Source organism: Panthera leo, chromosome C1, assembly GCF_018350215.1.
Source record: "Panthera leo isolate Ple1 chromosome C1, P.leo_Ple1_pat1.1, whole genome shotgun sequence".
Lineage (NCBI taxonomy): Eukaryota > Metazoa > Chordata > Mammalia > Carnivora > Felidae > Panthera > Panthera leo.
The window spans coordinates 164,206,601-164,229,370 of record NC_056686.1 but is presented as its reverse complement, the minus strand read 5'-3'; the positions used below and the strand labels follow the sequence as shown (position 1 = coordinate 164,229,370).

Here is a 22,770-nt window from a genome sequence, read left to right as displayed (position 1 = left end):
ATGGTCCCTATTACCTTCAGCAGTCAAGGCAAGACAAGGTGAAACACAGTGTTGTAAAGTTATTATGACAAAATAGTTTAGTATTTACCTGACCAAATAAAGTGAAAATACTGCATTTATTTTTGAAGCGGCATTTCAGACATTATGACCGAAAATTAATAGTGGTAGACGATCATTTATCCTGTCGCACTGGGATATTGCAGAGTTCACTCAAAGCCAGGAATATCTGCTATTAAATCATGGCAAACTAAAAAAAAATTTTTTTGAAGTATTTCCTTGTGTCTGCTCTATGTCTACTGTTGGCCCCACTGAGCCAGTGTTAACAGCTAAGGCATTTCTTTTTCCATCTTGTAATATAATTAAAAACAAATTTAGAAGCAGAATAGATGTTTTGTATGTTAGAGCCCTGTTAGTTTTGGGGAAGGCATTGGCAATGCACACAGCTGTTCCTGACAATTATAAACTCAGAAAAGAAAAAAAGAGAGGACAGAAACCAAATTGACCAAATATGGTTGCTTTTATCTTCCAGTGGGAAGCAAGTCTTTGGGGTGGCCACAGGAAGAATAGATGTATATCAAGTATTTTTAATCTGCTTTACGTTAAAAAACGATGGACATAAGGCTTAAGGGGTATAGAAAGTTTTAAGTAAAGATACCCAAGGGGTACGTAGGATATTAGTAGCTTATGAAAATACTTGAGGTTTGGACTAAATTTCAGTTTACTTCTGGTTTTTAGTTAATTTCTAGACTCTGGAGTCTAAAGTAATTTTGTTTCTAAATTAAAATGGGACTGTGACTCTAAGTTGGGTAAGCAAGACTGTTGACATCGAGCAAACATGAAAAACTCCTAAGTTTTATTTTGAATTAGTAATAATCTGTTTGCATGGGTCTATTGTGAGTTGCAGAGTGACCAGCAATAAGATGCTTCAAGTCTTTGCTAGCTATCACTGGTATTAGGCCTATCCTTGACTATGAAATTGCACCTGGCCATGCTCTCTTCCTTCTCCCCCGCTCTCAATCCATCTTAGCCTGCATGGCTTTGTTTTTAAATTTTTAATTGTTCTATTTGTTCTATCTCCTTCTAACATTCTGCATAATTTATTTTTTATGTTTAGTATTAATTGTTTGCCTTCCCCCACCCCCCCCCTCCACTCTGCCATGTAAAGCCTGGGTCTTTTGTTTTGTTTTGTTTTTCAGTAGGCCGCACGCCCAACGTGAGGTTTGAACTCATGACCCTAAGATCAACAGTCACACCCTACTGACTTAGCCAGCCCTGTACTCCCAAGCCTAGATCTTTGATTTATTCACCAATTTATTTTGAGCATCCAGAGCAATGCCTGGAACATAGTAGGTGCTCAATAAATATTTTTGAGTGACTGAATCATATCCTTCTTTTGCCTAAAACATGATAATCATTTTCATTGGCTTTGTGATAAAGTGTAGCTTCTTTATGTGGCATGTACAATCGAGATCCAGTTTAAATGTCCAAATATATTTCTTTCCACTTTTCTCCTGAATGGTTCCAGCTGTACCAAACTATGGCCTACCTTGCTTGTGGGCTTTTGCACATGCTGATTCTTTTGCTTGGATTTCTCTTTGTCCTCTTCCTGAATAACTGATCAGGTTTTGGGGACTCAGTTTAGATTTTTTTTTTCCCTAAGAAGCCTTGCCAGGCCTTCCAAGTCTGGGTTAGGAGCCCCTCCTATATATTCTGCCCTTATCATAGCAGGTTTATATGATATTGATTGCCATGGACTAACCATCTTTCTTTTTTCTCCTTTAACTTGTCAACTCTAGGGAGCAAGAGCCAGACCTACCTTGTTCATAGTTTTCTTCATATGAAATGCATTGCTTAGCACCTTGTAGGAGCTTCATTGTATATATGTGGAATCAATGAATCAACATAAAAGGAAGGGTATGTAACTCAGACATCAGCTCTGACCATCCTACTCAGAAAGATCTGTGGAAGACTGGCTCAATGCCCTTGTCTCAGGCATTTTGACTGTTTCTCAGGGCTTATCACCTCCAGCCCCAATTTCCTTTTTGTCCCTTAATTTACGATGGTGCAGTGGTTAAGCATGTGGTCCTGCAGCTCCATCATCTAAGCTAAAATCCTACCCTTGCCATGCTGTGCTGATGATGAGATCAGAGGAATGCAAGAAGAAACTCATCCTCCCTGATCTTCCTTGGGTTGATCATCCTTTCAAGGATAGAATGAAGATTAGCTCTAGAAATGTATCACATTCAGCAGTTGACACCAGATTAAAAAAAAAAAAAAGTGTATCAAAAGGTTTCCCTTCGTTTGAGGAATTCAAGGCATTCTTGTGTTATGTGGGAGGAAATCATGCTTGATCCAATTTCCTGAATGTATTTGTGTGTGGCTCTAGTCTATCCCAAACGGAATATTGTTGACAGTAGAGAGGTATGGAAAGGGGTTCCTGTTATCAGTCAAATGAAGGTATTAAACACAGAAAAAAAGTCCTCCGTGTTATAGTTGAACCCTGTGTATCTTTTTAAAAAATGAACATTTCTGCATTTGTTTATTTATTTGAGAGTGAGAGATAGGGAGAGTGCACGAGCAAGGAAGAGGGGCAAAGGGAGAGAGAGAGAGAGAGGCTCTTAAGCAGGTTCCACATTCAGCGCGGAGCCCAATGTGGGGCTTGATCCCATGACCCTGGGATCATGACCTGAGACAAAGTCAAGAGTTGGACTCTCAACCGACTGAGCCACCCAGGTGCCCCAACATCTGCATTTAAATTATATTGTGTTTCTTTGTACTGTTAACAATTCATCAGAACTGGATTTTTTTCCTCATCTGAACATAAAATAAAAATTTAAAGAGTATTGGGATGCAAGCTTACATGCACGAACATACAGACATAGGCATACACAAAATTAAAATTGTGTTTGAGGGTATTAGAGTCATGTGCATTCCTGGTTAGACAGTTCCAATTCAGCTGGAGAAAAAAGAAAAGGTTTTGGTCTGTGACGGTTTTACTTTGCAAATTCAGAATGCTAAATGATATCAACACAAAAAGTCTTCTTTGAGCTCTTCTTTTTGTTATGTGAGAACAAATACATATTTTATGAAAAAATAAAAAATAATAAAAAGTATTGTGATGTCAAGCACTTTAACATACATAGCAGAGAAACCGATGTGGGTGTTTTGAGTTTCAGAGGACATTTAAATATGACTTTTCATACTTTGTTCTTTACAGATAAAACTTTGGCGTTGATAAAATAAGAGCAACAGCAAATCCCACCCCCGCCGTTTACTGGCCTGTTAACTTCTCTCTGCCTGAATTTCCTCAACTGCTAAGTAGGAAGGATCGTGATAATCACAGCATGTACCTCGAGATACCTTGGTAAGGATTCAATTCATTTGTACTTGGGAAGTACAGAGAGTCTAAGACATAGTAGGTCTCAGTAAGTCTTAGCCCTCCTGATCAACTACATACACAAGGCTGTTGCATTTAGCAGGGTCTGCAGTGAAGTTTGACAGGTCCCATGGTTACCTCACAGCAGAGAAATGAGGCATCCCTTTTGGGAAAAGTCCTCTCCTCCCTCCCGCCATCAGGATCTCTCCCCAGTGCACTCTCCAGCAGAGAGCTCTGGCCTTTGGCTCTCTTGCCAGCCCTTCCCTTCCTCCCCTGTGCCTTTGCTTTTCCACGGTCCACACCTCTGCATTTCTCTGTGCCATGGCGGCTGGAAATGCCCCCTTCTTCCCTCTGTCTCTTGCAGCAAACGTAAGCTCTCCTCTGCCTCAGGCGGACTTCCAGACTGGATCGACACCCTCTATGTGCTCATTCCAATGACTGGGCCGTCTCCAGCGTTAGCAGATGCTCATTCTTCCTTGAACACGGCCATTTTCCTTCAGAGGCAGCTGTGGTTTTAAATGGCAGATTGCTTTTCTTCATTACAAGTAGAAGGAAAAAATAACGATAAATACCTTAATGGGTGTGTGTGTGTGTGTGTGTGTGTGTGTGTGTGACAAGTAATCACATTGTTTGTGAAGCAGAAAACACTAACCAGTCCCAAGCTTTTGCTTTTAAGTCAATGCAGTACCCTTTTGTGTGAACAGGCCTGGTGGAGGCCTTTTACTCTAGAGAAGCATCCTTTTGCTTTCCTCTCAGAAGTCCTGCCTAAGTGCTGTGTTGGAAGCAGCCACATTAGCAGCGTTGAGCTGCTGCAACATTGTAAATGCCAGCAAATAAAAGTGTCAGCAGCCTGGCTGTGGGAGGCTGGCAGGGCCCGGAGTTTAGTGCTGTTCTGTCCAGATCGGCCTTTCAAAGGGGGCTGGTTCATATCCAGCCCACACGAGTAGTGATTCAAAGTTATTTCCTACTGATGGCTCTTCCTGACCCCAGGAAAAGGTGTTTGGAGTTCTCCAGCCGCAGCCCACCAGGCAGGAGGAGAGCCTAGTCAGCTTGAACCGCCCTCTCTCTGCAAGAGACGGCTCCATTCTAGTTAATTGGTGGCATTTCGAGTGGTTGGTGGAAGCTTCCCTACCCCCGCCTATACTGATAACAGAATTTTTGTATCACTTCTGATGGGACCCATAATCACAGGAAAAATATAAGCAGACTTGTTTTCTTTTCACCACTGGATGTATTTATTTACAAAGAGGGACTTTAAACCACCAGAGACACATATCACTTATGGGTAGTAAAACTCTTCCCCGTGATTCACAGATTTCTCGGGCTGTGCTTCCTGCAACATGGAGGGTCTGTAACAGCACAGTGCTCATAAGGGAACTTCAGCCATGTCTGTCTTGGGCCATCGCACAGATGATTCCTGCATTTGGTGAGTTGGCAAAAGCAAATAGTGTTTTAGGCCTACGGGTACATTTTACATTTGCATTTGAGAGGAAAATGCAGCTTTGGGCCTTGGAATTGACTGTGTAAAAGAAAATGCTTGTTGTGTGTAGTGAATATTCAGTGGCCTGGCTTTCAAAGCTCGTCTGTCCACCGACAGCAGGATCCTGGCTGTCTAGCCAGGAAGGTTTCTCCAAGGTGAGGTCTTAGGAGAGGAGGAAAACAGAGCCCCCTGTTGCCTAACACTCTTTGTAATGGGCATGTTAAAGTCTTGGGAAACCACAGCCAGCCATTTCAAACATGTTTTGAAGGCATGGGAAAATGCCACAGATCATTAATAAATGAAGGAAACAAGCATGATGTCAAATATACAAGTATGATCTTAAACCCTGTGAAACAATGGGTGTTAGACATACACCAAAATGCCCATAGTTGGTGGCAAGCTTGGGCATCTATTTCAGTCTTGTGTCTATTAATAATATCCAGTGATTTCCAGGCTTTCCATAGTGAGCATATATCACTTTTTAAATCTGCATAAAATAAGTGTTTATTTAAAAAATAAAGTGTAACACCCTACTCCCATCAGTGATGGTTTTAAAGGTTTTAATTTTACAATGAGGCAAAATCTATTATTACTCTCTTTTATTATTCTCTGTTGGAAGGTAAAATGGCCCCAGCCTACTTTATCCATCTCTTGTGATTACTGTGTCTATGTTCACCTCGAAAATAATGACGTTTTACCTATGCCCTGGGTTAGTGTATTTGTGATAGATGCTAACTTTCGGGGGGCAAGTCAGAACCACTTGGTTTTAGCTTTGATGTGAAAACTTTCACGTTTTCATTTTAGAGCAAAGTGATAAAATTCTGTAAACTAAAATTGCAGCACACACACATACAGCACATATATCTACATATAAACATTTGCCAGCGACGGGGCACATGGGTGGCTCAGTCGGTTAGGTGTCCCGACTTTGGCCTAGGTCATGATCTTGCCGTTCCTGAGTTCGAGCCCCGCATCAGTCTCTGGCTGACAGTGTGGAGTCTGCTTGGGATTCTCCCTCTCTTTCTCTTTCTGCCCCTCCCCTGCTCTCTTTTTCTCTCTCTCTCTCAAAAATAAATAAATAAACCTAAAAAAAGAAGTTGCATAATGGTGGAAGGTAGACTATGATAAGTTAAAGATGAATATTGTAGGGGCGCCTGGGTGGCTTAGTCAGTTGGGTGTCCAACTTCAGCTCAGGTCATGATCTCACAGTCTGTGAGTGGGAGCCCTGCATCTGGCCCTGTGCTGACAGCTTGGAGCCTGGAGCCTGCTTTGGATTCTCTGTCTCCCTATCTCTCTGCCCCTCCCCCATTCATGCTCTGTCTCTCTTTCTCTGTCAAAAATAAACATTAAAAAAATTTAAAAATTTGCCACTGTTATTATTGTTATAATAAAATCTTATTTTAAAAAGTAATCAGGTAATTAGATAGCCTAAGTTGCCAAGCTTTTATTTCATTTCATTTCATTTTCTTTATTTTTTTGCCAAGATTTGGTTTTTGATATTTGACTATTATAGGGAGAAAAGGAAAATTTCTTTATGGGATAGCTCCAATCTATTTCCTTTCTTTATTAAAGTAACAGTGGCATATATGTTTTTAATGGGTGTTTTACAAGATATAACCTTAGGTTATATCTATTCTGCCTATTCTCATGAGCCTTTCATATTTACATTTATGTTCTCAAATAGAAATTCTAGAAGTGTATTTTGAGGAATAAATAGTTCCATGACGTATTTTTGATAAAAGGATTCTGTGCCTCAAAAGTTTTAGAAACACTATGTACTATGTCACTTTCAACTCTATTCTCAACTCATAGACTCACATTAAATGTTTTTGAAATGTTCTGCAACTAAGAAATCCCTTAAACTCTGTTTAAAACAGTATTTCTCAAATGTATCCAACCAGGATATTCAGAAGTACTGCTTTCAAAGCACTACATGAGCCCACATCATCAAAGAAATATTAACTGACTTTCTTTTGCTGTTCTGAAAAAGAAGCAGGAGAAAAGACAAATAAAATGAGCAGAATTTTCTATAAAAATAACTCAAGAAGGGTTTTATGCTTAAGTCATAATCCTCTGCCCCTAGCCCTTTGATTAACTGCAGAGTCCCTCAGCTTCTCAAGGGACTGTAGCAGCCATTGCTTAAATTCAGGTCACAGAAACACTAGAAGCCAGAGTGTAGTTCTTTCTGGCCATCTCTGATAATTTTGATTTATCCCCTAACTTTAGGGTAATGATTGTAGTAGCTGCATGTTGATCTATTTGGTGTAGACTGTTACCATGACCACCACCCAGCTCCCGCCCCCAACCCCAACACCATCCTTTCAGCTTCATGTCTTTCTTGTTTCTTGACCCCAAAGTGACTGCATGAGTGCTAGAAGTCTCCTTTTGACACCTCTTGTCCTCCCAACCCTATTACGTGGGTTGGCCAATGGATCTGCATTCTAACAGGTACATGCATGGTCTGCAAAAGAATGGCTTTAAGCTTCTTAGCGGCAAAACTTTGAAAGTATCGTGCCTTTGAGAATGTCCATGAAGTCTTCCGGGCCTAGTTTGTCTGTGATATTTATAGTTTTCAAGGGCTGTGGCTATGTTTGTTTGTGCAGTGCCTAATGTATCGGAATCTTTCATTATTATCTCTTGGTGCTTTTGAAATTAGTTTTTGCACTTATTGAAGGATGGGCAAATCCGTAAACAAAGAGAAGTGGTTGGGATGTCATAGCTGTTTTATAAAAGGTATCCATGACAAGGCTAATTGATTCAGGGGACTTCATTTTCAATAAAGGAACAGAGATTAGTTTACTGTCGATCTTAATTATTCCATCCATCAACCATTTGTTGCCCGGGGCAACTGGCATCATCTTTGCTGCTTGCTAATTTTAGCTCATTTTACTTAGTGAGGCTTGGTTCTTTTGTTTCGTTTTTGTGGATTTGGATGAGGAAAGAAGGACCTGACATTTCTATGGGTGAAATTCTAAGCTGTGCTATGCTGAATTCACCAACAGACATTTCTGTTTTTAAGCACTTGATTGAAATTCATATACTGTAGGTGTTTGTGGATGTATGTGCAGATGTACAGATGAACCCATAAATAAACGTAAATAACATGAACCTGTAAGTGAACATCATCTAACCTACTTGCAAACAAGCCAAAAGTGAAGAGAAAACATAATTACCATCGCCAGAGGATATTTGGTCAAAGTCTCAAAAGAGTACTGAAGTTCTGGCTCTTGGAATTTAAATCTGCCTAGTGTTCTCTAGTTATTATTTTTAAATTAGTTTTTGGTTTTGTTCTGCTGAACCCCAAGTACTATTTCACCTTCCTGCACATCTCCCCAATGGATTCTGTTCCTTCATGTACCCTTGCTCTGTCTGCCTCTGCATTGCACTCTCTTTCTGGACTGCTTTGAATATGTGCAATTTGGATAGAAGGGCATTCTACCTGGATCCATAATGGAAAGAAGAGAAGCAAAAGACAGGAATTTGCACAGATAAGACAAAATAAAATGCTTTTAGAAAAAGAGCAATTTTGGGCGCCTGGGTGGCTCAGTTAGTTAAGTGACCAACTTTGGCTCAGGTCATGATCTCATGCTTCATGAGTTCGAGCCCTGCGTCAGGCTCTGTGCTGAGAGCTCAGAGCCTGGAGTCTTCTTCGGATTCTGTGTCTCTGTCTCTTTCTGCCCACCCCTCCTCATGCTCTGTCTGTCTCTCTCTCAAAAATAAATATTTAAAAAAAGAAAAAAAAAAAAAAAAGAACAACTACACGGCTAAAAATGCTGTGCACATATATTGTGAATGCAACATCATAAAACTTGTTTAAATACTGCATTTAGATTTTCATTTGTCCGGAAGGTAACTTGACTTATTTGGAGTTTTATGTTGGGGCTCAGTCACAACTGCTTGGTACCTGCTATTCCTTCTCATTGTTTTACATTCTCATCATATGACTATACTGGGTAAATGCAATCATACCTATGCAGTTTTCTAGGATAACCAGATGAAATTCATAACAACCTAATCCAACACATTTAACTGATTACTCTTCCCTTTTTTGCAGCATAGCAGTTAGCATAATAGTCCCCAGGTCACATAAACAGCTCCTGTCTTTGTCAGATATCCTGTTTGCAAGGAACAGAAATCCACTTAAGGAAGGTTAAGTCAAAGTAGTGCTGATTAAAATGGTATAGCGTTAATCTCATGGAACCCAGTTATGGGAAACGTAGCTGGGCTTTTTGGGAACTAGAAAGCCATCAGGAAGCCACTCTCAATCTTTCTGGTTCTCTATTTGGGCCTAAATATTTTTGCATCTATGCTTTCCTTTTATGCTATTCTCTTCTGTGGTGGACAAGCTTTCTTAGCAAGACTCTCAGGTTTTTCTCCTTCAAAATTTATGCATGCACAGAGTCTGGCCACCACTTGTGATGATCTCATGATTTCAGGCCTAAGACCATCAAATGGACTCTCACTGACTTTTCATTTCTCCTCTTCAAAAAAATTTTTTTAATGTTTATTTATTTTTGAGAGAGAGAAAGAGAGAGAGCGTGAGTGGAGGAGGGGGGAGGGACAAAGAAGGAGACAAAGAATCTGAAGCAGGCTCCAGGCTCTGAGCTGTCGGCACAGAGCCCAACGCGGAGCTGGAACTCAGGAACTGTGAGATCATGACCTGAGCCGAAGTCTAGACACTTAACTGACTGAGCTACCCTGGCGTCCCTATTTCTCCTCTTCAAATGAGGGATAATTATTGATCTGTTCCAGCAGACTAATGCTTCATGAAGGCAGGAGTCATAACTGTTTTGCTCATCAGTGTATTCTCATTGCCTAGCACAGTTTATGACATGTGAACTGGTGAGTAAATCTTAACTCCAATATCTGGATCTCCTGATGTTGTCTCCTATATTTTCATCTGTTGTCTCCTATATTTTCTGTTGTCTTCGATATTTTCATCTCTTGGGTTGACTAAATGGTCTCCTATTGAGTGCTGAACATGGCATATGAAAAATTGAAGAGATCGTTTGGAGTCCTGGATATTATCATCCCCCAGAGAGGATATACTTTCGCTGCTGATGCTTGGACAAAACTAACAGGATAGAGGCTAATTACCTTAATCCAATTTGAGATTGAGCTAATTCAAATTTGTGTTTCAGTCTTTACAGAGACTATTTCTAGTTATTGGTTCACAACCTCCTCGGAAGCTTCCTGGGTATAATCTGAAACCAGCTCCCTTATGCTGAGGGCAGAGAGAGGGGGAAGAAAGAAGCAGACCACTCCAGACTGGTAGGTGGCAGGTTCAAATAAGAAGAGAACTTATGAGGCTCGTCTCGGTGGCTGCAAGAGGAGTGCATCTCCACACCTCTCTGCCCAATCTGAAAAGTTTATGCCGAAGCCTTAACTGGGTTCTGTCATGTAGACTATCCAGATGGTCTCAACACCACATCACTGTCTCAAGGCTGTATCCTTGGGGAAGCTTCTGAGAATGGGGAAGGCAGCAGTGGGTACATTCCAAGGACCAGGGTGGGGGGTAAGGAGCCTCTGAATGCCCAGATCCAGCTCAGGGGACATGTGGTGGGCATGTGCTCTTGATGATCTCCCCCAGTACTAGTAAGCTCTTACTCTTAGGGTGTCATCCTTCAGTGATTCCAGTGGAAAGTTTAGGGGTGTTTCCAGGACCTTATTCTTGGTGGGCCCGGAACTCTGATGTGGGTGTGTGTGTGTGTGTGTATGTGTGTGTGTCAGTAGCAGAAAACTGAAAGCAGAAAGCTCTTCTCAGCTTTCCAGTCTCTTGGCCACTATTTAAAATGTCTCACGGAGAAAAGTGTTATTGAATGTCAGGCTAATGTGTGCGTGCTTTCTTTTCCTGCTCTCTAGGATCTTAGATCTCAGGTCTTGCTACCTTGGTGGCTATTTTACTTTAATTTTTTTGGTTTAATATTTTATTTTATTTTTATTTTATTTTATTTTATTTTATTTTATTTTATTTTATTTTATTTTATGTCTTAATTTTTTGAGACAGAGAGAGAGAGTGGGAGCAAGCACATACAAGCAGGGGAGGAGCAGAGAGAGAGGAAGAAAGAGAATCCCAAGCAGGATCTGCACTGTTAGCGTGGAGCCTGATGCAGAGCTAGATCCCATGGACCATGGGATAAGGACCTGACTAGAAGAAATCAAGAGTCAGAGGCTCAACTGATTGGGCCACCCAGGTGCCCCATGGTTTGGTATTTTAACTTGTTTGGCTGTTCTTGGTGAGAGGGTTGGTTAGATACAAGTCTGTTCTATCATAGCCAGAAGTGGGAAGCAAATATTGAGTAAATGAATAATATATCCTAGAGAAGGAATCTGATGGGCCTATCTTGGATTAGAAGTTTCCATTCATTTAATCAACTGTGGCCAGAGGGGAGCGATAATGTAGGACTCAGAGAGCACCATTGCTCCCAGCCAGCCGGCTGACCCAGGGAGGAGTGGGACAGGGCACTTATTGTCAAAGATGTCTGCCTCAGTGATCATCATCATCATCATCATCACTCTTATTAATTAATGCCTCATTTTTTACACTTTATGATTTATAAAACTCTGCAATCTGGATTTTCTCCTCTGCTTTCATTACTCTAGGGTCTGTCATTAGTATCTATGTTAACATTCACTCTAATACTCTACAGCATGTATCTTCCCTCATTTTTACCACTGTCATCAACAACCCACCTAAAACTGAGTGTTATGGATCTTATAAGACCAGTTTTCCATTGTTCCCAGCATTGTCTCTTTCCTCTTGCCTCTCCCACCCCCAAACTTCCTGATGCCCCAGGGCTGGGATAGCCCGTGTTTGGTCATTATACCACTTCTCTCTCTGTCCTCTTCAACACTTTCCACTCCTTGTGTGCTGAGCTCCTGAACAGCTAATATGTGTTTCTGTGCCTCAAGCCAAGTGTCCAAGAGGGCTGGAGGGTTTGAGGACAATGCATGATAACTGAATAGCAGGGCAGAAAGAAGGACCAATAACAATATAAGTTTCAATATAAATTTAGTAAGAGGCCCCACCAGTTACCTCTCTTACCTAGAATATATTGCTTGGGGTTTCCTGAACAAAGACTCTAAATAAAAATACCTAGGCGAACTTGTGGGTTGACGGGAACATATCCATTTTTGCTTGACTGACAGGTTAGAAACAAGCAATAACTCTGGGGAAGAGGTGCTTCATTGGGGGAAAAGAGGAGGAAGGCAATGAGTAAAAAAAAACCAACTTTTTGTTTTTGTTTGTTTGTTTTCTATTTTGCATCATCAGTTTTGGTTTGGCTTATCTGAGTCTGGACAAATTGAAGCTATATTCCACAATACTTTTTTTCCTATATGGCTTCTTAAATTGGTCACTTAAACATAGCAACAACATTATCATTATCATAAGAACTAACACCTACTGAGAACTTACCATGTTCTCAATGTGCATTATCACTCAATTCTTACTACAACTTTATGACGTAGGCATTATCACTGACATGTTTATAGATGACCAATCTGATGTTAGAAAGGGTGAGTAATTTTCCCAAAATTACATAAAGCTTAGAAAGTGACCAATATTTGAATTCTGGGGCCCTGACTTCAGAACCCTCATTTTGCTGCACTATGTACATATAATACAGATTTAAATGTTTACTTTTTTGAATTTCCACATAGTAAGAAAAATACATGGGAGAGTACAATTTTCTGTAGGAAAGGGACTATACAGTAAAAGGTTAAATTAGTATTTCTGCCTTTGAGTATTTACTAAACTGCTGTAACAAAATGTAATGTTCAGTCAAAATAGATGATAGATGCCAATCTCTATTTCATACAATAACCTACGGGAAGGCAGGGGTCCAGTATCATCTGGGGATTGAGACTCTATTCTCCTGTTACTTCTGTTCCCAAAGTGTTGCTCATGTCTGCCTGGTTGAAGCTGGCATCATGTCCACATCCTAGCAATGGGAAGGGGAGAGAGAAGGGTGTATATTCAGACTTCTTAAAATGCCAAGAGCTGGAAGTTGCACACATCCCTTCTGCTCATGTCCTGTTTGTAAGAACTTAGTCACGTGACTACACACAGCTGCAAAGGAGGCTGAGAGATATAGTCTCTATCTGGTTGGGTTTGTGCCTGGCCAGAACCTAATAGGGCATCTACCTCTAAAAGGGAGAAGGAGAAGATAAATACTGGGGGACAGTCTGGCTGATTTCTCTGACTGATTTCCAAACTAGTAACACAAATGATGATATATTTATGAGTTTGGAATTTTTAAAGTTAGCTGGCATTGGTTATAAGTGATTCTTTTCGGGGTGCCAGGGTGGCTCATTCGGTTAAGTGTCTGACATCAGCTCAGGTCATGATCTCGCGGTTGGTGAGTTCAAGCCCCACGTCGGGCTCTGTGCTGACAGCTCGGAGCCTGGAGCCTACTTCAGATTCTGTGTCTCCATCTCTCTCTGCCCTTCTGCTCACGCTCTGTCTCTCAAAAATAAATAAATGTTAAAAAAAAACTTAAAAAAAATAAGTGATTCTTTTCCTTATTTTAGATAAGACTATCCAGTCTTGGATACAATCAAGATAATCTGTATAATACTCTAACTCAAAGCAAATTCCATAGTCTAAATTATATTAAAACCAGAAGAGATTACAGGCCATTGTTTTACTGCAAAAGAGATTATAAATACCATTAAGATAAGCTTCACTTTATAACTAAAGGATATTTATGGGCGCACTTGTATAGGGCAACTGACTAGATATTTGGAAACAGCTTACAGGGATTAATTATAAACATGCTATCCCTTCTCTATTTGATTTGTAAAATAAGATTGATGGGTGTACACGCAGAACAAAAGGGGATTTAATAACAGAGATCAGCCTCACACCAAGTAGGCGGTCTGATTTAAAACAAACACAGCACATCAACAAGCTCATGACTCTTAAGCCTCTAGGCTTGATTAGCATCTTTGGGTAAATTAAGATTTCTTAAGCCCCCTGTGGGGGCCCAGTCACCTGAGTGACTCACAGCCCAGGCAAGATGATGACATCTAGGACTGCAGTTTTTATTTCCAAAGAATGTTTGCTTTGGAAATTTCTGTGCGTGGGTGTTTATGAAAATTCACCATTTTCACATATCCCACGTATCATGTAAAAGGAAATGCCCTTTTGGGTGCAGTGAGCCCACGAGTTACTGCCGCTTCCCATTATTTGGTGTAGCTTGATCTCTGAAGTCAGGGCTTGTTTGTTTTGGAGTTGCACATTCTCTTTTTTCTCACACAGTTTCATGGTCTTGCTTGCTTGAAGCGATCGTTAGTTTTAGTTCATGGACCAGGAAGGAGCTTCTCCAGGGATGGGCACTCAAATCATAGAACATGAAGCTATAAACATCTCCCATAGCACAGTCCAGCAATGGATGGACAGACGAGAGAACTGAGCCCTGGGAGGTTAGGGGCTTCATCATGGTTTCCTGGCTACCGCGGGACATTTGGGTCCAGGACCTATGTCCCTAGACTCCTAACCTAGTGCTCTTTGATGACCATTGGCATTTATTAATTGTGAATCTTAGGCAATTTGGGAATTTAATAAAAGTTCTCTGAAGTCCTATCTCTTTGTTTAAAATCCATTTTAGAGTCTAACAATGTTTGGATTCTCTAGCAAATTAGGCATTTCCTGGCACAGGTAGAGTCTGTCCCAAGGGCCAGGAAGGTCTCACCTTGACCTACTAAGATTTTGTCCAAATCTTATCTATATCCAGTCGTTGTAATTGTGTGTATGTATGTTCAGCACATTAATTTGTTAATGCTAAGCATTAGAATATCCTCAGTTTTTGGAACTATTTTGCATAATAATTTTGTTTTAATAAAATAGGAGTCTGGACAATTGAATGCTGTGGGGGGGGTCTCATGATTTTATATATATATATATATATATTTTTACATTTGTTCATTTTTGAGAGACAGAGAGAGACAGAGCATGAGCTGGGGAGGGGCAGACAGAGAGGGAGGCACAGAACCTGAAGCCGGCTCCAGGTTCTGAGCTGTCAGCACAGAGCCCGATGCGGGGCTCGAATACACAAACCGTGGGATCATGACCTGAGCTGAAGTCAGACGCTTAACTGACTAAGCCATCCAGGCGCCCAGGGGTCTTAAGCTTTTTAAGAGATGTTTGGGGTGTTGCCATGTGTAGGCACAGAGTTAAAGCTGAGCAAACATTCGTTGAACTGAGTTTGAGTTGAGTTTGAATCAGAGAATTAAAGCTCTACTTGATTGCTTTGCTGTTGATTTCATTTCTGGTGAAAATCAGCAGAGTCTAGCAGAAAGGGCATAGGAGCTGATGTGAGGACATTGACACCCAGCACTGACTCTGTTTGTGAGTTGTGTGGCCCTCAGGCAGTCATTTACGCTTCCAAACCTCAGTTTTCTCATCTGCGATGTGGGGAGAAGATCACTTCATAGCAGGGCTGTGAGGCAAGGTTATGTCTTCAAGTGAGATGATATTTGTGAAAGTCTTTTAACTTGGGAGGCACTATTCAAATGTGAAGCACATTGGTTTTTGTTATTGTTGTAGTAGCTTTATTGCTGTATCAGTTCATTTGTAGTTGATTTCCAGTTTAGTGGCGGTGTTCTCGTATGTTAGGTTTTTGCATGCTAGATGGAAACAGTGTCGGGCTGATTATAAGGAAGTGTTTGGCCCATACATTCAGATGGGGACCTGAGAACCAGACATCCAGCAGCACACCAGCAGATCCAGAATATCTTTGTCAATTGATGGGATACCTTCTTTGGGTACCCCCCAACCTGCTGGGGGAGGCCACTCAGCAGCTTCAGATCTCCCCAGGAAGTAAGCAAGGATGAGCTGTATCTGACCAGCAACACACTCCTCTGGTCTCTAGGGTATTTGTTCTCTGCAAATCGCCTTCATCTCCTGAAGTCTACAAGGCCATAGTAAGATGGCCAAGAAGGCAAATACTGTCTTTGAGCAGTCACAGGAAGTCTCTGAGCAGTCACAGGGACTTCCCTGTCTTCTGCACATGCATGACATTGCCAGTATGAAACCCTCATCTTGCCTTGGTTTTGTCTTATTGTCTTCTTCCTCCTCTCCTCTCCTTCTCATCCTCCCCTTCCACTTCCCCTTCCCCTTTCTCGCCTTCTTTTTCTCCTTTTTCTTCTCTTCCTCCCCCTTTTCTCCTCCTCCTCCTCCCCTTCTTCCCCCTCCCCCTCCTCCTCTTCCTCCTCTTTCTCCTCCTCCTTCTCTTCCTCCCCCTCCCCCTCCTCCTCTTCCTCTTCTTCTTCTTCTTCTTCTTCTTCTTCTTCTTCTTCCCTTCCTCCCCCTCCTCTTCTCCTTCCTCCTTCTCCTTCTTCTTCTCCTCCTCTGCCTCTTCTTCCTTCTTTGCTTTCTTCTGGCAATGAAATCCTACAAACACAAAAATCTGGGAACTTTTGTCCCAGACATAAAATGCTGCTTCCAATAGTTATTCACTTCCTTCTTGGAGCTGTACCTTTGTGAGGATTTTTATGTTGCTTCTGCTGATCAAGATGGGGAGAAAATCTTAGCAGAGGCCTGGCAAGGAAACTGCACATGCAGAAGTTTGTAGGTCATTAAGTCCTTGGAAATCCAAGTACCTGAGGGATTCATTTTGTGAGGCACTGAGACAGGAGAGGGCAAAGGGTCAAACAGGTTGGCCTTGTAAGCCAATGGCAGGAGTTTGCGGGTGTCCCAGTGGGCAGTAGGGAGCCACAGAAGTGTGTTAAGCAAAAGAATGACATGACAAGATCAGGTTTGTATTTGACCCCCCTACTCCTTCTTGGAACCTTTGCTTGGAGGGCCACAGAGCTCCTGTGTCTCTGCATGTGGGAACCAGAGAAGTGATATCTGAAGGCTTATGTTCCAGAAGAATAGACTAGTGGAAAAGAAGGGTAAGTGATTTCCTCCATAGGGAGAAATAATAAAGAGGTACATTATTTTTGGCTTTATGGCAGCAGAGAAGATTAAGTACTCTGAAGTCAGAAGTGCTTGTTGTCAGGGCCTGGTGTGAGGGGGCCATGCCCAAAAGTCTTCCACAACCTTACCATGGTCACATACATGCTGCTCCCACTGACTGGGGCCTACACACTGTTTGAACAAGTTCAATTTTTTTTTTTTTAATTTAAGAGAGAGAGAGAGCAGGGGAGAGGGCAGAGGGAGAGAGAGGGGGTGAGTAGAGAGAGCAGGAGAGAGGGCAGAGGGAGAGAGAGAGAGAGAGAGAGAGAGAGAGAGAGAGAGAATCTTTAGTAGGTTCCACGCTCACTGTGCAGCCCAACATGGGGCTGGATCCCATGACCCTGGGATCATGACCTGAGCCGAAATCAAGAGTCTGGATGTTCAACTGACTGAGCCAGCCAGGTGCCCCAGAACAAGTTCGACTCTGATCAGCCCTGACCAGATCCATCTCCAGCCAGCCTGTACTTTCTCTGGTTTGGAAGGAATGGAGCACAGCAAGCTAACTTCCATTGGAGCAAAGTTGTCCCTAAAATCAAAGGAAATTATACTAAGGTGGCATGGTTACCAAGAGAAATCACTGTGTGATCAGAAGTTGTCCTACCTCGTAGGTCAACATTCTTGGCCTCTCAAGACAGACACAGCTTTGGGCACAGAATAGAGTTTGCTGGTTTACATGTGGGCATGTTGGTAATTCTGTAACAAACCTGAGTCACCAAGACCCATCCTGAAAATTATCATGTGAACAGGCTCTGTGTAATTCGAGGCACAAACTCCACAAGAAATGGGGTGATTTGAACTACTCTTTGACAAACTTATTTAATACAATTAGGATATTTTGGCAAACTATACCATGAGGAATTAACATCTTAACCTACAAATTGGAGTAGGACTGGAAGGAGCCAAAGATGTCCTTGAATGATTTTACAATTTTGCCCGGGTCTGGCCCTGGTCTCTTCTATCCTGAGAACAATTGGGAAGCAGCTTTCCTTTTGGAAAACCAGACATGAGGTAGGGGTGTGCGTGCATGCGTGTGTGTGTGTGTGTGTGTCCCTTTTCCTCTCTGACTGATTTCACCCAGAACACAGGGACTGCTTTCGTCACACACAGTTAGTAAAAAGACAGAGCAGTGCCTAGTCTGCAGGGCTGGCCGATTGGTGTGCTGTACTGTCTCAAGAATTGCTTTCAATTTTCATTTCTTCAAAGAGCAGCCTAGGACCCAAAGTGAGAGTGACAGAGAGACCGGGAACTTCTCTCGCTTTCGGGGGTGTCCACTGGCAACAGAATGACCTGCCTTTTAAGCAAATCAGCTAATGCTTTGACATGATAGGCTGGCATCTGTGAGGGATGCATGGAGGACATTCTCATATTGATGGAAGATGAGCTCAGAAGGCTGCTAAAGTCCCCTCTAATTGTAGGGTTCTGCACTCTGGGGAAAGAGGGGGGCAGGGAGATGAGATGGGAGGGAGGGGGGAGGAGAAGGATGAGGAGGGAGAGGGAGAGAGAAACAATTGCTTCCTGTCCTAACTGTAAATATGCCAGTTGAAGTGTAGAGAGATTATCATTGCAACTATTGTGTGAAGCCTGACTTAATTTCCTTTTGATTTTTTCTTTCCCCCTCCCTCTATTTTGTCCTTTTCTTCTCTCAGTTTGCTGCTGGTACTGCTTCTCTTTTTACTTCTCATTTTCCTTTCAGAAGAAACTGGTAAATAGAAGTTTTTCCCAATCTAGTACAATGCTACTGGGAAAAAAAAATCAAGAGTTTATTTTATCTGGGGATTTTGGAAACACTGACTCTAATAGAAACCATGAGAATGTGTGGCAGAACAGAATTGTAAAACGTTCAGTCAGTTACACAAGTATTTTAAAACGGATGGTTCTGAGGGGTGATTTGATTAGGTAAATTACCCTTGTAAAAGAGTAACTTAATCTGTGAGACACTCCCCCAGCAGAAAATTCATACTGCCCTGGTTTAAAATAATTTCTTCACAAATTGCACTTAAAAATAATTGGAAATTTTAAAAAAGCAAATCTAATTTTTCAATAAAAAATCAACTTTTAAAATTCCTCCCTGGTGGTCCAGTATTATTAAATATTCTTCTGGATTTTTTTTATCTTGCTTTATTGGAAGGAGAAAAACAATTATCTGTAAACGTAATTTTTAATGCATGGTAATAAAAATAAATGGCATAGTTCTGCCGCAGTTCACCTAAATCTTCTTCCCTGGTGGTCTAGTGGTATTAAATAATCGGTACCACATGTATTCATCATTTGCTGACAGCAAAAGAAAAACTTTGGCATTTTATTGTCTAAAGAAACAGGCATGATGTTATTTAGGCTTCTGGGGTGACTTTGCTGATGGTCTGTGAAGAAAACATTTTCCTTGCTGGTTGGGGCTGTGCTTTTTGTTAATTTACATGGCAATTAGTACAGAACCAGAGACAGGCACTCTTTACAAGGTTGACTTGAGTTCCTCTTGCAGGTTGCCCTGAGAATTTTCTAGCTTTTTTTCTGCATTAACTGGGGCAATGAAAATGTATTATATATGGTTAACTCTGTGTTAGGTGGTAAACTATTGCAATTGGGTAGAGCCAGAAAATGGGTGTTGGAAAAGGTACAGTTTTATTTGCACTGGTGTTGAAGGTGAATTGTTAGCAATCAATCTCAGGAGAACACCTCAACTCTGGTTCCTTGCACCTACTCCCTTAACTTGGATGAGGCTGAATTCATTGCTCCTTATTTCAGACTTGAAAATTGATTAATATTTCTGTAGTGTGTATCAGAAACGATGCCTTGTTTGCTTTTATGAAAAAAGGTAGACTTATAAAAGCTAAGGTAAGAAAGTAAAGTCAGTGCCCTTCCTGGTATATGTAATAAATCCGGTGGTTGTCTGGAGCACCAGAAAACACATTGGTTGTCTGAAGTTCCCAGGTGTGATCTGTGCGTCAGGTTTTAGAAGGTACGATGAAAGACAAAGCGATCTCATTTGCACATCTATTCATTTATACATATTTATTGCAAAAGCAATAACGTGACTTCTCCCTTAGAAATACGTACCTTACATAACTGAAGTGATCGGTAAAAAGTAGAGGCATGATGGTTATGGATATTGCTAGGTGTAATGAGGCAATTTTGTTCCCCGATGCATCAATAGAGAGAAAATGGAGGTCCCACACCAGTGTGTCTTCTATTGTTATTTCTGATGAGGCAGCACCATGTCAGAGCAATAAACTTCCAGACAGTGTTGAGTTCAAATCCTACCACCATGCCTCATTAGCTGTGTTGTATCAAACAACTTAATTAAAATGCTTAAGCCTTAACCTCTTCACTTATAAAATAAGAACACCTTACTGGGCTCTATAAGGATTGAGTGATCTCTTAGGACAATGGCTAGCACATGGTAAGTGTTCAGTATTTTCTAGCTTAAAAAAAGAAAAAGAAATTTACAGAGTGAATTACCACTTTTCATGTTTTGGGGGGAATTTGTTCCCTTGAATTAAAAAAATTCTTCTCCGGGGGCGCCTGTGTGGCTCAGTCGGTTAAGCGTCCGACTTCAGCTCAGGTCATGATCTCACGGTCTATGAGTTCAAGCCCCGTATCGGGCTCTGTGCTGACAGCTCAGAGCCTGGAGCCTGCTTCGGATTCTGTGTCTCCCTCTCTCTCTGACCCTCCCCCATTCATGCTCTGTCTCTCTCTGTCTCAAAAATAAATAAACATTAAAAAAAAATTAAAAAAAAATTCTTCTCCAAAACTACTCAATCTTGGGTCATTCCACAAAAATGAGATCTTTTTTAAAAGGGAGATAACAACCTTATAAATTCATAACCCTATATGGCTCCAAATCTAGAAAAAGCATCACTCCCCAAGCCCATTTTCCTTAGAAGCTCCCCAAACTGCCTTCAGAGCTGTTTTATTTGGACTGCCTTAAGCCCTAGAAAGGGCAGAATGTGAACATTCGATGTTGTCCCAAATGTCCAGAACTTGCCATACTCCAAAGAGTCTATAAACAAGAAGTACTTGTTAGATTGTCATGAGATGCAACTTTGATTTCACTGTTTCAGGAAGGTATGATGATAACTCAAGGAATTCAAACCAAAGTTGCACAACAGATTTCACTTTACCAGAGTCTCAACACTTTCCCGTCCCTGAATTGGACATGGTATGTGTGGGGGTGCATCTTCTCGAGAAGTCCAAGCACGTGAGCCGTAGACATTTTCTCTCCTCAAAGGGTTTCTCCCACACCAGCGGTATAAAACAATTAATTTTGACTCTGATAGAAATCTCCAGTTTGTAATTGAAAACATGTGTGCTGGGATTGTGGCGTTGTTGCTGCCAAGCTGTGTGTGGCAGGAGTGAATCTCCGCTGAGCTCCAAAACATTCCTGATTTTATGACAAGTCTCTCCATTGGAGTCCTTATTAGTAGGTTTTATGTAGGTGGCTTTTTCGTGATCGGCTGGAGAGGAGAAAACTTTTTGTAAAAGCTTGGAAAGCTGCATTAAAGCCTTGGAGGAAACAGGTTTTAATTTTGTGGTGTTTTGATTTTAGATGATACTTGATGCTGTGGTTTTACCTTTCAACGTCTCCCTTCATCGATGCTAGCAGCATCCCTGCACTTGTGGGGGAAACTCCCTCACAATGTAGCAATTACTGATTTATGTTCCAGTGATGAGAATGTGTTTTATTGTGGTCATAATATTTGTTCAATTTAACTACTATGTACTGGAAAGTATCATAAAAACTTTTCCTCTGATCAAATGTTATGAGACAAAGGATCATAAGCTGCTGTTGATCCATGCACTGTACTCCCATGGTATCTGTGTTCATGCCACTGTGAAGAGAGGACAGGCTACAGTCCTGTAAATTTCTGTGTCCTCCTACCCAATCTTAAAGTCAATCCCCAATATAGGTCGTTTGAGCATTTCTGATACGTTCTTGTCATCAGTCGGGCCCCTTTTCAAGACTATCATCTATTCCTTTATAAAAAAGTTGAGAAAGAATCTTCATTTCTCATGGCCAGATCTCAAATTCCCATTAATCTTTCCCCAGACAGTCTCTTTTGGAAGTTGTGAATTCCACTGTGTTTTGCTGTTAACATTTGAACCTTAGGCTCCTACATAGTCTATGATCATTGCTAAAGAAAAGGAAAACACAAAAAAGACCCTTCTTATCTTTTATTTCGATCTATTATTATTAGGGGCAATGTGGAACCTCTACTAAGTAGGCAGGGCTATTTCCCTGATGCGAGGTCACCACACAAGTTCTAGGGAAAGGGCTTTATATCTGTCCTCTGTACTGCTACTGACAGAGGAGTCTTCCCTGGTTGGTCTTCTCCAGCAGTTCTCCGTACCCTTCGGAGTCAAGTCTATACACCCTCAGTGATCTAGCCCCTGGTTATGTCTTTATGCCCATCTCTAGGAATGCCCCACCTCACTCTCACCCTCTGTTTTACCCACTACTCTATCCTTCAGTCATAGGAAACGACTTGGATTCTCCAGTGGATTTACCATGTCATGTTCTTCGAGGCCAGCATCTTCTATGAAGTCTTTCCTGCTGCCCCAATGGGGCATGGAAATGTCATAGCATTTCCATAGCATTCAGTGTGGACCAATGGAGCTGGACAGGTGAGGGAATATACTAGATAGTGCAATGGAACCACCACAAGAGGATTCTAGATGCTGATTCTGATCCATTGCAATGTGAAATCAAACAAGAAATGATTTTTTCATGGCTCTTTACATCTCCTGATAGGATGAAAAGAACATTTTTTTGTCTATGCTTTGTTCCCTCTTTCACTGAGGACAGTGCTGACGCCAGCCTGTTTCTCAGCAGACTCTGCCAGAGGAAGTCCCAGGACTGAAGGAGAAGAGTAGAAACTATTTTAATGTGTAGTTGTTGGACAGCCCTTTGTTCCTTTTCCTCTGCAAAATGTGGTGACTTGTGTGGTGGGTATAGCG

General features: G+C 41.4%; 1 long non-coding RNA gene across 5 annotated transcripts in view; it reads left to right on the top strand.

The window, feature by feature from the left end:
• Window positions 1-22,770, top strand: part of LOC122226288 — a 60,789-nt gene that overhangs the window by 29,449 nt on the left and 8,570 nt on the right. For 3 of the 5 annotated variants that reach the window (XR_006205557.1, XR_006205555.1, XR_006205556.1), the window contains 4 exons: window positions 1,797-1,914; window positions 3,218-3,364; window positions 4,691-4,802; window positions 9,998-10,127. This is a non-coding gene — a long non-coding RNA (uncharacterized LOC122226288). The remainder of the gene's footprint in view (window positions 1-1,796; window positions 1,915-3,217; window positions 3,365-4,690; window positions 4,803-9,997; window positions 10,128-22,770) is intronic. The other 2 variants (XR_006205559.1, XR_006205558.1) reach the window with 2 other exon arrangements.